The sequence below is a fragment of the Pterocles gutturalis genome, unplaced genomic scaffold (assembly GCF_000699245.1).
Source record: "Pterocles gutturalis isolate BGI_N339 unplaced genomic scaffold, ASM69924v1 scaffold26297, whole genome shotgun sequence".
NCBI classification, from domain to species: Eukaryota; Metazoa; Chordata; class Aves; order Pterocliformes; family Pteroclidae; genus Pterocles; species Pterocles gutturalis.
This window is the reverse complement of record NW_010108622.1, coordinates 34,706-45,175: the sequence shown is the minus strand read 5'-3', so window position 1 is coordinate 45,175 and position 10,470 is coordinate 34,706.

Below are 10,470 nucleotides of genomic sequence, written 5' to 3'. Positions count from 1 at the left end.
GTGAATGAACCTATCCCGTATCTATTCTGTCTCTTGCGTAACTATGAGACTCACAGGGAGAAGGTGAGACTGTCTGGCCAGACTCATCCTACCACTAAACCTTCTCCATCTCTAAAAGGGAGCTAATCCTTGGGCATAATCAACCACTTTGGGAAGGTATTCCCAAGCAGATTGTTTAATATGTGACAGTATTAGGAAAATCCAAGATGCTGCAAGGTAGCTCGTGGTGCATTAAAATAAAGATCTTCCACCCAGCTTGATAAATGTAATTGAATCCCATATTTCTCAGGAGGAGATGAAGCATTTGTATCAGGGATTCGAATAAAATGTCATGCCTTCTGCACTGAGCATGCTGCGTATTTCTCATACTGGCAGAGATGGAGAAAAATAACAAGCGTGAGCTAAGGGGGAATGAATAGAGGAGAGCTATGTATTGCAAGCAACTATCATGTAAGAAATAACACATCTTTTAGTTCCACAACACGCTCAAAGATCTGCTGAATGCAGATTACTGTCTGTTATACTGAGCTCAAACCCGGGCTGAGAAATATCCTCTCCTTTAGCATCACAATAACACTGAGATCTTTTTCAGAGTCAAAAATGTCCAATTGTTAGTACTGAAAAGCAAAAATTATTTTCCAGTACTCACTGTGTCGGACTGAATGACAAAACCTTCTTGTATTGATCTGAATCTCCTCTACAATCTGCAAAAACTCAGTCCTCGGAAATTGTTTTCCGAAGTGAGAAAAAACAAATCTAGCCAGTGTTTCAGCAGATTTCCACTTCAAAAGCAATTCCACTCAGCTCATGAGCACAGCATCATTGTTTTGAGATACACAACCTTTGCAGAATATCGCTGAACACTCAGTTCTACTTCCTGACGTCCTGACTGTGGGAATTGTGTGCAAGTTGGTTTGGGCTTTTTTTTGCTTTGCCAGTGTTTGGTTGCAAAAAATGTTTTTTATTTTTCTTCTGTCTGCTGCAGCATTTTGCCTGCATGTTGTACGAGTTTGGCTGCCAGTGGTTTCTAAAGACATTTCTTGAAATGGGCACTGCATTTTCTGACCGTGCTATTCCCATGTCATTGAATTCTCTCCGTGCTGTTTTTAAAGGCCCGTCGGTTACCATGCGACATGTTTGAACAGTCATGCTGGTCATCTTCTTGAACAAAACCGAATGTATATGAAACATTGCTAGGTGAACAAATAAATTATTGGGGGAAATGTGCACTTTGTGACATGTGAGCTACAAGTCTGTTTGCTTGGGTTTGTTTTTTTTTTTCCCCAAAAAAATATTTATACAAATGGGACTTTTCCCTTTCAACAATCATTTCAGGCAGAGATTCCTACCGACAGGGCTGATCTCAGGGGGTTTCAGTGGGAGTAGGGTATCAGGAGAATACAGGAATCACACATGTATTTCTACTGTAAAAATAAAGTTCAGTTCTTAAAACATTTTGACAGGAGATTGAGCCCCAGATCCTTGCCATGCTTATTCTGTTTGCTTACAGTAAGACATCATATCCCAGACGAAATCCAGCCCGTTGTGCTGTATTCCTTATAAACAAACACGAAGAACAATCCCTGTCAACCCAAGAATGTAAATCCTCTTTGGAAAAGACACTGCAGAATTACTATTTTCCGTCATTCATAAAGGGAGAACTGAGACCCAGGGAAGGAAAGACAGATTTCCGAGACAGCCGACACACACGAGGAACCTCGAGAGCCCCAGCTGGAGCTGTCACTGGTGACACCCTTGAAAACGCCATCCCAGGTCTCAGGGACATGCTGGAGAAAAACTGTAAGTGGAAAAAACAGTTGCCCACCTACTTTTTTTTACAGGTCTGTCCTTCCTGCGGCTTCCAGCGTGCCTTTACCCTGTGCTGCTCTGTACTGCCGCAGAGCCCGGGAGCTTCAGCTAAGGACTGAGAATTGGTCCTTACCTGATCCAGACCTTGCTCTGGAGAATACCCACCTCAACTCAGGGATGGGCATGAAAAATGTTGCAGCTGTAAGTAATAAATGACAGTGTCAGAATGCCTCTGTGATCACTGGGTTTACCGTCAGATAAAAGAAATGGAGTTACTTTTAATGAATGGTAGGAAAGCTGCGCAGGAAATGTGCATTTTTGCTTCACTTTGTAAAATAAATCCTGTTAGGATTATGTAGGACTATGTCAGCCTGTTTTAGCAGTGCTCGTCATTACACATGATGTTTAAACAAATAAAGTAAAACAATTCTCTGTTTTATATGAGATCCACCAACAAATCCCAGAGTAGCTCTGGATTTTCTTACCATTACAAGACTCAGAGGCCACGGCAGTTAAAACACCCAAAAACTACACATGCAGTGCACTTCAGTCGAGTATCTCTAAATGCTTTTAGAAACATTTCTTAACTAAGCCTTTCCAATATAGAAACTGCATCATACATCTCCCCTTAAAGCTTCCCAAGCTGTTTCATAAACTTTAACTCAACACAATTTTAAACTAACTATATGAAAAGGTGAAATCATCCTCCACCCCGGTGTGAAAGGAAGCATCTGGTTTATTATCTACGTTATCATCACACTAGCTTTGGTAAATGGCTGTTTCCTTCACCAGGGAGAACTTCGAGAAAAACACAAGTGGCAGAACTGAATGCCTAAATATGACTTTGGCCAAAGCAGCCCAGTGAACACAACCACATTTTTCTGTCTGCACGCAGTATTTAATGACCCGTGGCCGGGTGATGCTAATGGGATGGCTTCATCTCCCAGAGGAATTCTGCTAATGCTCTCAAGAACCACTGAGGGTTTTTTTCATAAAGACTCAGGCCCCGCAAGAAATTTTATGACAGTTTTAATCATGGTCCCCTGCAGGATAAAAATCTTAGCGCTGTGGCTTTTGTTTTGTTAATCCAGCTACAGGCAAAGGTCAAAGCAGTCAGGAGCATTATTGAGGTTCAAACACTTTTACACCAATTAGTGACACCGCTGGCAATCACAGGAGAAGCGAGAGCCAGAAAACATCCAGTTTCTGTTTCAGCATTATTGGTCTCATGCTATGATAGTTCTTGCAGTAAACCTCTGCTCTTCCTTCAAGCGGGGAGCGAGCCAAACAGGTATTTGTTTAAAACCTCTGTTTCACCCAATGCAATTACCAGCCCCTGATCTTTATCAGAAAGCTGCAAAATTGACCCAAGGACACTGGGGAAAGGGCTGTTTTCTCCCCGACGTCACCTCCATTCTCCAGATTTGGCCTGGGCGTGCAGTCGGTATTATCTTCAGTATGAAGCAAATAGATTCAGGGCAGCTATAGGGACAGGCTACATGTGTGATCTGTCGTTGCTGGTTTAGTGTATCACTGTAATGATTAACTCCATCAGGGGCAGATCCCCAGATATAATTGGACGTGGTGCTGTTAATAGAATAGTCTATCTCCCAAAGCACGGAGAACTGCAGAAAACACGGCTGAGAGGTGGGTAAGAAATGCTGCATAAACATTTCGAAGAGTTTAACTGAATTCACAGCTTGGGCTTGTACACAGCAGAAGAAACGTAACAAATAAAGAGTGGGACTGAATTTCAGCTGAGGATCCTACCCAAACACACTTCCACACCAGAGCACATCTTTTAGATTTTACAGTTTGTTATAATTGAAGTGCTCTGTTTTGTTTTCAAGAAAACAGTACATGATGGATAGAAGCTTTCTGGGTATGTTTTCTATTTCTTTTGCATTTTCTTCCTGACATATTTTGGCAGAAAAGAGGAAAAAAAACGATAAAAAAATGAATGCCTCCCATATCCAAAAAAAAAATGAAGGGCTAATCCTGTTTCCCCTCAACCCAATTAAAGATATATATTTAAGCAGATCCAGCATTCCTTACCCATGCTGAGCAGCCAGTCACCGAGGGACCCCAGAGCTCCGGCAGGACAGCTTGTGGTGGGTTACCTTCAGCTCCTTAACCTACAGCAGAAGAACGCCACCTGCCAAAAGCGATGACCAGCATGTTAGTATCACAGCCTGGAAGTTGTTCATTCACTCTCATAACCACTCCCTGGAGGTAAAGGAGCAGCAACGCTCGTTTTTAGAAGGATGAGCAAGAAATGCTTGAAGATCCAAGAGTACTGAGAGAGTCCCACTGGTGGGCTTCACATGTCCCCCAGCAATATGAGGGGAAAAAGCCCTTTTGTATAACACTGAGTGGAGGGTTACTTACCTGTTACTTATCAGTGTGAACTCACCCTTTTCTTCCTATGGGGTGCAACACCACCTTTGACACAAAACCCCGAGGCCCTGGCAACAACCAACTTCACTGGGACTCCACTTGGTGTAAAACTGAGCACAATTTGACCCAAAAGGTGATGAAATTAGCACGAGTAAATGATTCTCCAGACCTACATGCTTTACTCCCCGCTTGGCTTATGTGCAACACAGAAATAAAGGTCTGTGATGTTACTGGTGGTGCAGTGATACGCTGGGGTACCACTGACGGTCCCATCCGCAGATCTGCTGGCTAAGGGGAGCACACCTCCTTTCCAGCCTGGATATCCAGACTGTAGTGGCTGTTTTGCACCTCCACAGAGAAGAAAATTATACTATTTCCTTGGTGTAGTGGACAGACTGAAACGAACTCAGTATCACATCATCATCTGTGTGCACGGATGTATTTCTGTGCATGCATGCACAGGCTGATCCCGTCTAACCTTAGCCCAGAGCACCCTATTCCATGTCTGTAAGCATCTTCACATTTGGGCCTGATTGAAAAAACTGGGGGAAGAAATATAGTCTGCAAGAAGTAGAAATCTATCAGCTGATCTACAGATTTATTTCAGAAACTTGGGCTCTATGTGATTTATTTTCAAACAGAAAAACCTGCCCTGAACTTGCTGACTGAGAGTAAGAGCACATACCTGATTGTGCAGACTCCTAACTTCCTTTTTCACTCCCCCACATATCTACTGCAAAGCAAAGGGGAGAAGGCGTTAGAGGGCTTCAAGAAATAGCTCCTTTGCTGCTTGTTTCTTGCTCTGGCCAGCCACACGCTCTCATCCGCACACGGCTCTGCGGTTTTCCCTCTCTCGCCCCATCACACACCTGATTTTCCCTTCAGCAGCTGCTCCCTACCGATGGAGCTGGCCAGGGCTGTGGAAACGGGGCTTTCTGCAGCTGCATCCGGCTTCCTTCCCGAGTGACAAGTCCTCTGCTGACTAACGCTGAGGAGACAGCATTTTCACATTTCATTTTTCTTCATCAGACACACATGCTTCAGCCCAGAGAGAACAGGGTTTCCAGGAGAGCAGCTAGGGCTAGGCAGGCTTGGTTCTGTACAACACACATAGTGTTAGACCTCATCTATACGGTGGAAAGGGGAGTTGACAGCTGGGAAGCAGCAACCCATGCTGACGAATGTTGAACCCAGCTTCTGTCCAGTTTTCCTAGCCAGGAGCAATAATTTCTAGGGGTGAAGTGTATACGAACACAGCAACACATTCTCTGGCGAGTACAATCTTTCCCTCCCCTCAAATATCTCTCAAATACTCGTGAGCTTTTAACCATAACAGGCCAGTTCCTCAAGGGTGAAAAGTGGAGAAATTCTTCTGGCGCTAAATGAAATCCACTGCAGTGGTTCATAGAATCACAGAATCGTTTAGGTTGGAAAAGGCCTTTAAGATCATCGAGTCCAACCATAAACCTACCCCTGCCAAATCCACCATCTCAGCCCCGCTGAGGCTCTGCTATCCTCAAGGGTTTTATTCCACTGGTTTTCTTTTCTAAAACATTAAATAATAATTTCTATTAAAATTCACAATGGCATTATGTTGTTGGATGTTGACATAAAGCTGAAGAGCTGCTGCCTGTTCCTTTACTGGTTTTTTTTTTTCTCCTTATAGCTGCGGAGATGGAGGCAGCTGGCAGCAAATGAAGCCTTTATGACAAGTTGGTTTTTTGCTAACACTGCCTACCTTCAGTTGTGGTGCTTCTTTATCATCAGGTTGCTGCTGGAATTCACACTGAGCTACTTGGAGATGAAACATTTACTATTTATTAGTGATTCAAGTAACAGTATTGATGTTTATTGGCCCCATGCGTCTTAAACCAAATATTCCCTATGTTGGCAGCTCCCGTGATTTATCCTTGAGACAGCCCGTGCTATCTGAACTCCAGCTCAGGGACTCCAACACGCTACTTGAATTTCAGGAATGTTCGGTGTTTCCCTTGAGAGTCATAAAAATCTCAAACTAATGGTGCTATATCCGGAGATGTAGTGGAGGAGGGGGCATATACAGGAAGAATATTACCAGGGAGTCTTAGATTTTAGAAGAATTTCTTTCCTTGAGTGCTTGTAAAAGGGAGGACAAACCAAATCTGTTGGTTATGGGCAGTAGCTGCCGTTCTGCCTGTCCTTCCTCCACTCCAGACTCAACACTACTGCTCACCTACTTCAGGAAAGCATTTTGCTGCTACTAAACATCATAAAATGTGGAGGCAACAAACTAAAATTGCTGTTTGCTTTAACTGGCTGCTGCTCCCATTAAGGAAAATAATATTTAGAAGAGGTTCAGTAAAACAAGCAGCTTGTCTGGTCTCAGGGTGTTAAAGCAGAACAGGCTTTGCAGGAAAACTTCAAAAGACCGGTCCAGGAGCAGTTTCCGTGCAAGGTTAACAGACAACTCATGTCAGACAGTTCAAATGGGATAAATTCATGTCCCCAAAAAAGCCTGTGCATTCCCATCTACTGTCTGAATAGTTACATGAGAATTTCGAAAGTGCACAGCAAATCTGAAAAGCCAACAATGTGCCAATGCAAAGAAAAAGGAACATGTACTTATTTTTGAGCACTGAGTCCAGACCCATAAATTGCCGCCTCCTTTTGCCAAAATAATAGGTTCCATGTGGTTGTTCGCAAGCTATTTTAAGGCACTTTTATGCCTTTCACTATGTTGTTATATTCAAAGAACATTAGATTGGGAATTCAGTTGTCTAATTCTGAATGCATGACACATACCCAAAAAGAGGCAGTTACATTAAATTACAAGGCTTGCTTGGGTTGTTGTTTCATTTGTAACATGCCTGGAGTGTCTGCTGCCTTCACGGGAAAAAATCTGAATGTAAATCTCATCTCCAGCTCTATTTACATATGGACCTGAGCAAACTGAAAGGCTCCAGAGGACTCATCAGGATCAAATGCCCCGTCCTGGTGCTGCAAAGGGATCATGCCAAAATACTCCAGAACCCACTGTTCACATCACTGGGGGCATTTGTTTGACTGGAAGCTACGTATAAAAATACAATTGAGTATCTATCGAAGCAGGTGGCAAACAGCAAATTGGCCAATAAACCCCTGTTGCATCCCAGGAACTGTTCGAGCATGTTCTGTGCAGCCTTGCCATCTTGTGGTCTGCTCGGCTCTGCCAGTCTGAAAGCAAAGCTGGGGCTCTGACAGCGCTGTTGGGAAGAGAAAGTGATGCTCCACTAACCCATGAAGATGGAAAAAAAGCCAGGGGAGACAGGGAATTGCTCCCAGACTGTTTGCCCTCCCATTTTACACCCATATGTTGCTCCATTCTGCACTGGGGCAATGGATTTACACTGGGGGTTCACAGCCATGAGCTTTGCTGCCAGATTTTCTCTCTGATCCCACCAGCAGTAATAACAACATACAGGGAGGAAAATCGACCTTCCCACTGCTCGAGGGATGTATAGGCTGACACAGGCACCTATAGGCTCATCCCGAGCAGGTACGTGGAGTCGGTGACCCAGCAACGCTGTCACAGGGGCTGGGGCGATGCTGGAGCAAGCCAGGCAGGCATCGACAGGGAGGAAGGTCTGGAGAACTTCATCCCTGGAAACATCAGCAGAAAATGCCTGCAAATAACTGGGAAAACCAAAGAAATGTTAAGACTGACATGGCAAAATGAACCCTTCACATGAAATTTCTTCATCACCGCAGTAAGCTAACAGCATAGCTTGTTTTATACAGCCAAGGTTCTTTTTAGATAAATTTTGCTTACTCCAGCAGAGGAAACCCTGCTCCTAAGCTTTTTGGGGGAAGTGCTGGAGGAGTTATTGCTCCTTTGCAGTTGCTGCTCTTCTGCCTTCTTCTCCCCTGAACTCTGGGAGCGTTAGAAATGCGTTAGCCTAATTGGTGTCATTAATCTAACTAGAATCGTATCATCTTCACTTGTATGGAGGTTAATTTTTGTTTAGGAAAAAAATGGCTAGACCTTTGTTTGATGTAGCTATGTACGTCTTTGAAACCAGCTATTTTGCTCTAAACGATGAATTAGAGGTATAATTTCCTTTCAGGTTTTGAAAATTAACATCTAATTATTCTTAACCTAAGGGATATTAGCACTTCTTTTGAAAGTGAATAACACTCTGATCTAAATTTAGAAGAGAGAACTCAGTAAATGGCAAGACTGGAATTATTAAAAGACAAAACAATCAAGCCACAGGAAAAAAAAAAAAAACATTTAAAAGAAATCAGAAGTCATTTTTTAAGACAAACAAAGAAAAAGGAACCTGCCTCTTTTGGATCTGTACTGTAATGTTATCCCGCAGCTTCCAAGGCTGCAACTTGAGAACAGCTCACCGTAAGCAGCATGATCCAGCAGCGGGATTTCCATCCTCTTTGGGACCACTAAGATCTCTGAAGAAACTGAGACTATTTTTCTCTTTTTGCTTCATTTAGAAAAGCTGCTGTCTGTGAGAAAAATCAGAAATTGGTTCAATTTTTTTTTTAATTGGTGAGAGTAAATTACCATCTAGACATTACTAAAGCAACATGACAAATTCCCCATCTCTGAAAGCCTTTTAATAAGCCTAAATGAGTGCCTAAAGAATGTGATAGCTCAGCCTCAAACTTTTGGACCTGATTTTGGAACAAACCAGGGAATTAACTAAAGAATCATAGCTTAAAAAAAAAGGCTTAATATTTAGGAATCTCAGCAATTTTGACAGCTACAAAACTGCAAATGCTTGTCTTCTTTCTAAGTGCACAAAGGCACAGATCATTTTCCTGGCAGATGTTTCATTATTTCAGACTTTCTCCTCTAATGAGAAGAAGCATTTTATTTTTCTCATTATTCTTAAACCACAGATTGTTACAGAGAGAACCGCAGTGACCAGAAACAGGGCTGGATGTAGCCTGACAAGTCATTACTTGTACCTAATGAATTAAATCTCTTTGGAGAAGGAAGGCAGCACAAGAAGGGCACTTTCCCCGTAGGATCTCCTTACGCTTTCAGACCGGCACTTCTGTCCTCACTGCCTCTGCTGAAGGTTCCCCAGTGAATTTTCCTTCGTCTGTGTCACGTTGGCTCATTAACTCTCATGTTCAAGCCAGAAAGGAAGCACTTGCCTTCCTCGCTCTGGGCTTTAGATTATATCTTCTCTTCCCTCTGGATGTCAGGCTGAAGTCACCCTTGCATCCTTCCATCGTGAGTGCTTGCCGCGGGGAGCACTTTCATGCCACACAAAGCCGGTGGGTGAATAATTTCTGGCCCAGAGCACACACAGGTCCGTGACCATGGCATCGGCAGTTCACCCTATTTCTAAATCGACCTCGTAGGGCAGGCCTGATGCCAAGAGGAGTTTCTCAAGATAGGAGTTTCCACTCTCCCCTGAAATGGGGTAAGCAAACTGCACTTCCAAACTGGGAGACATGCTTATAATATCTTCTCAGATGTTCCTGAGCTTTCTTCTACTCTGTTCTGGTGCTTAAATGAAGTAGTTTTAGTGCTAGCTTAAGTTTTGGCAGCCCTGAAGACCAAAATAATCTCAGCACCGAGCAGAGGGTGGCCAGGGTCACCAGTGTGTTTCCAACCCTTTCCCTTTGGTGGCCACCATGGGGATGTTGGCCAGGGACCACACAGTGGGGACACCGTCAGGGCTCTCAGGACAAATTTGTTCGAGCAATGGCTTCGACACACATCTTTGTGTCAGAGTTTGAGCACATTCCTCTTCCTACTTTCTTGACAAACCGCCAGCGATTCCTCCTCCACCCCCGGACTCCTCCTCACCTCTGCCACAACTCGGAGATGACGACTTTCCCCATGAAAATGAGGTCTTGGTGGTCCCCAGGGGTTTTTTTGAACAGTTTTTGCACTCCTCTGTAGCATCCTCAAAAACCAGGTGTGAGAAAAGACATTTTAAAGTCAGTCTAATCTTCCCACGTACGCTTCAAGTCCAATTTTTCAGTGAGCAGCAGTGCTGAAGGAGGCAGTTTGTCTTTTCAGCACAGCCACGCCAAGGCAAGGGATAATTACAGGAGTTTATCTTTTCACTCCACACCGCATTACTCAAAAGGGCAAGATATTTGCCTAGAAACAGTGCAGTAGGTGGGAAGGAAAATTTCTAGCAAACACTGTGCACTTGAATAGCATCTTTCATCAGAGAACGTGAAAGGGCTTTATAAACATGATTGGGGAGATTTTTTTCTGTGTGTTTTTCATTGGCCAAAGCTCTTCTCCCTCTGAAGGCAATCTAC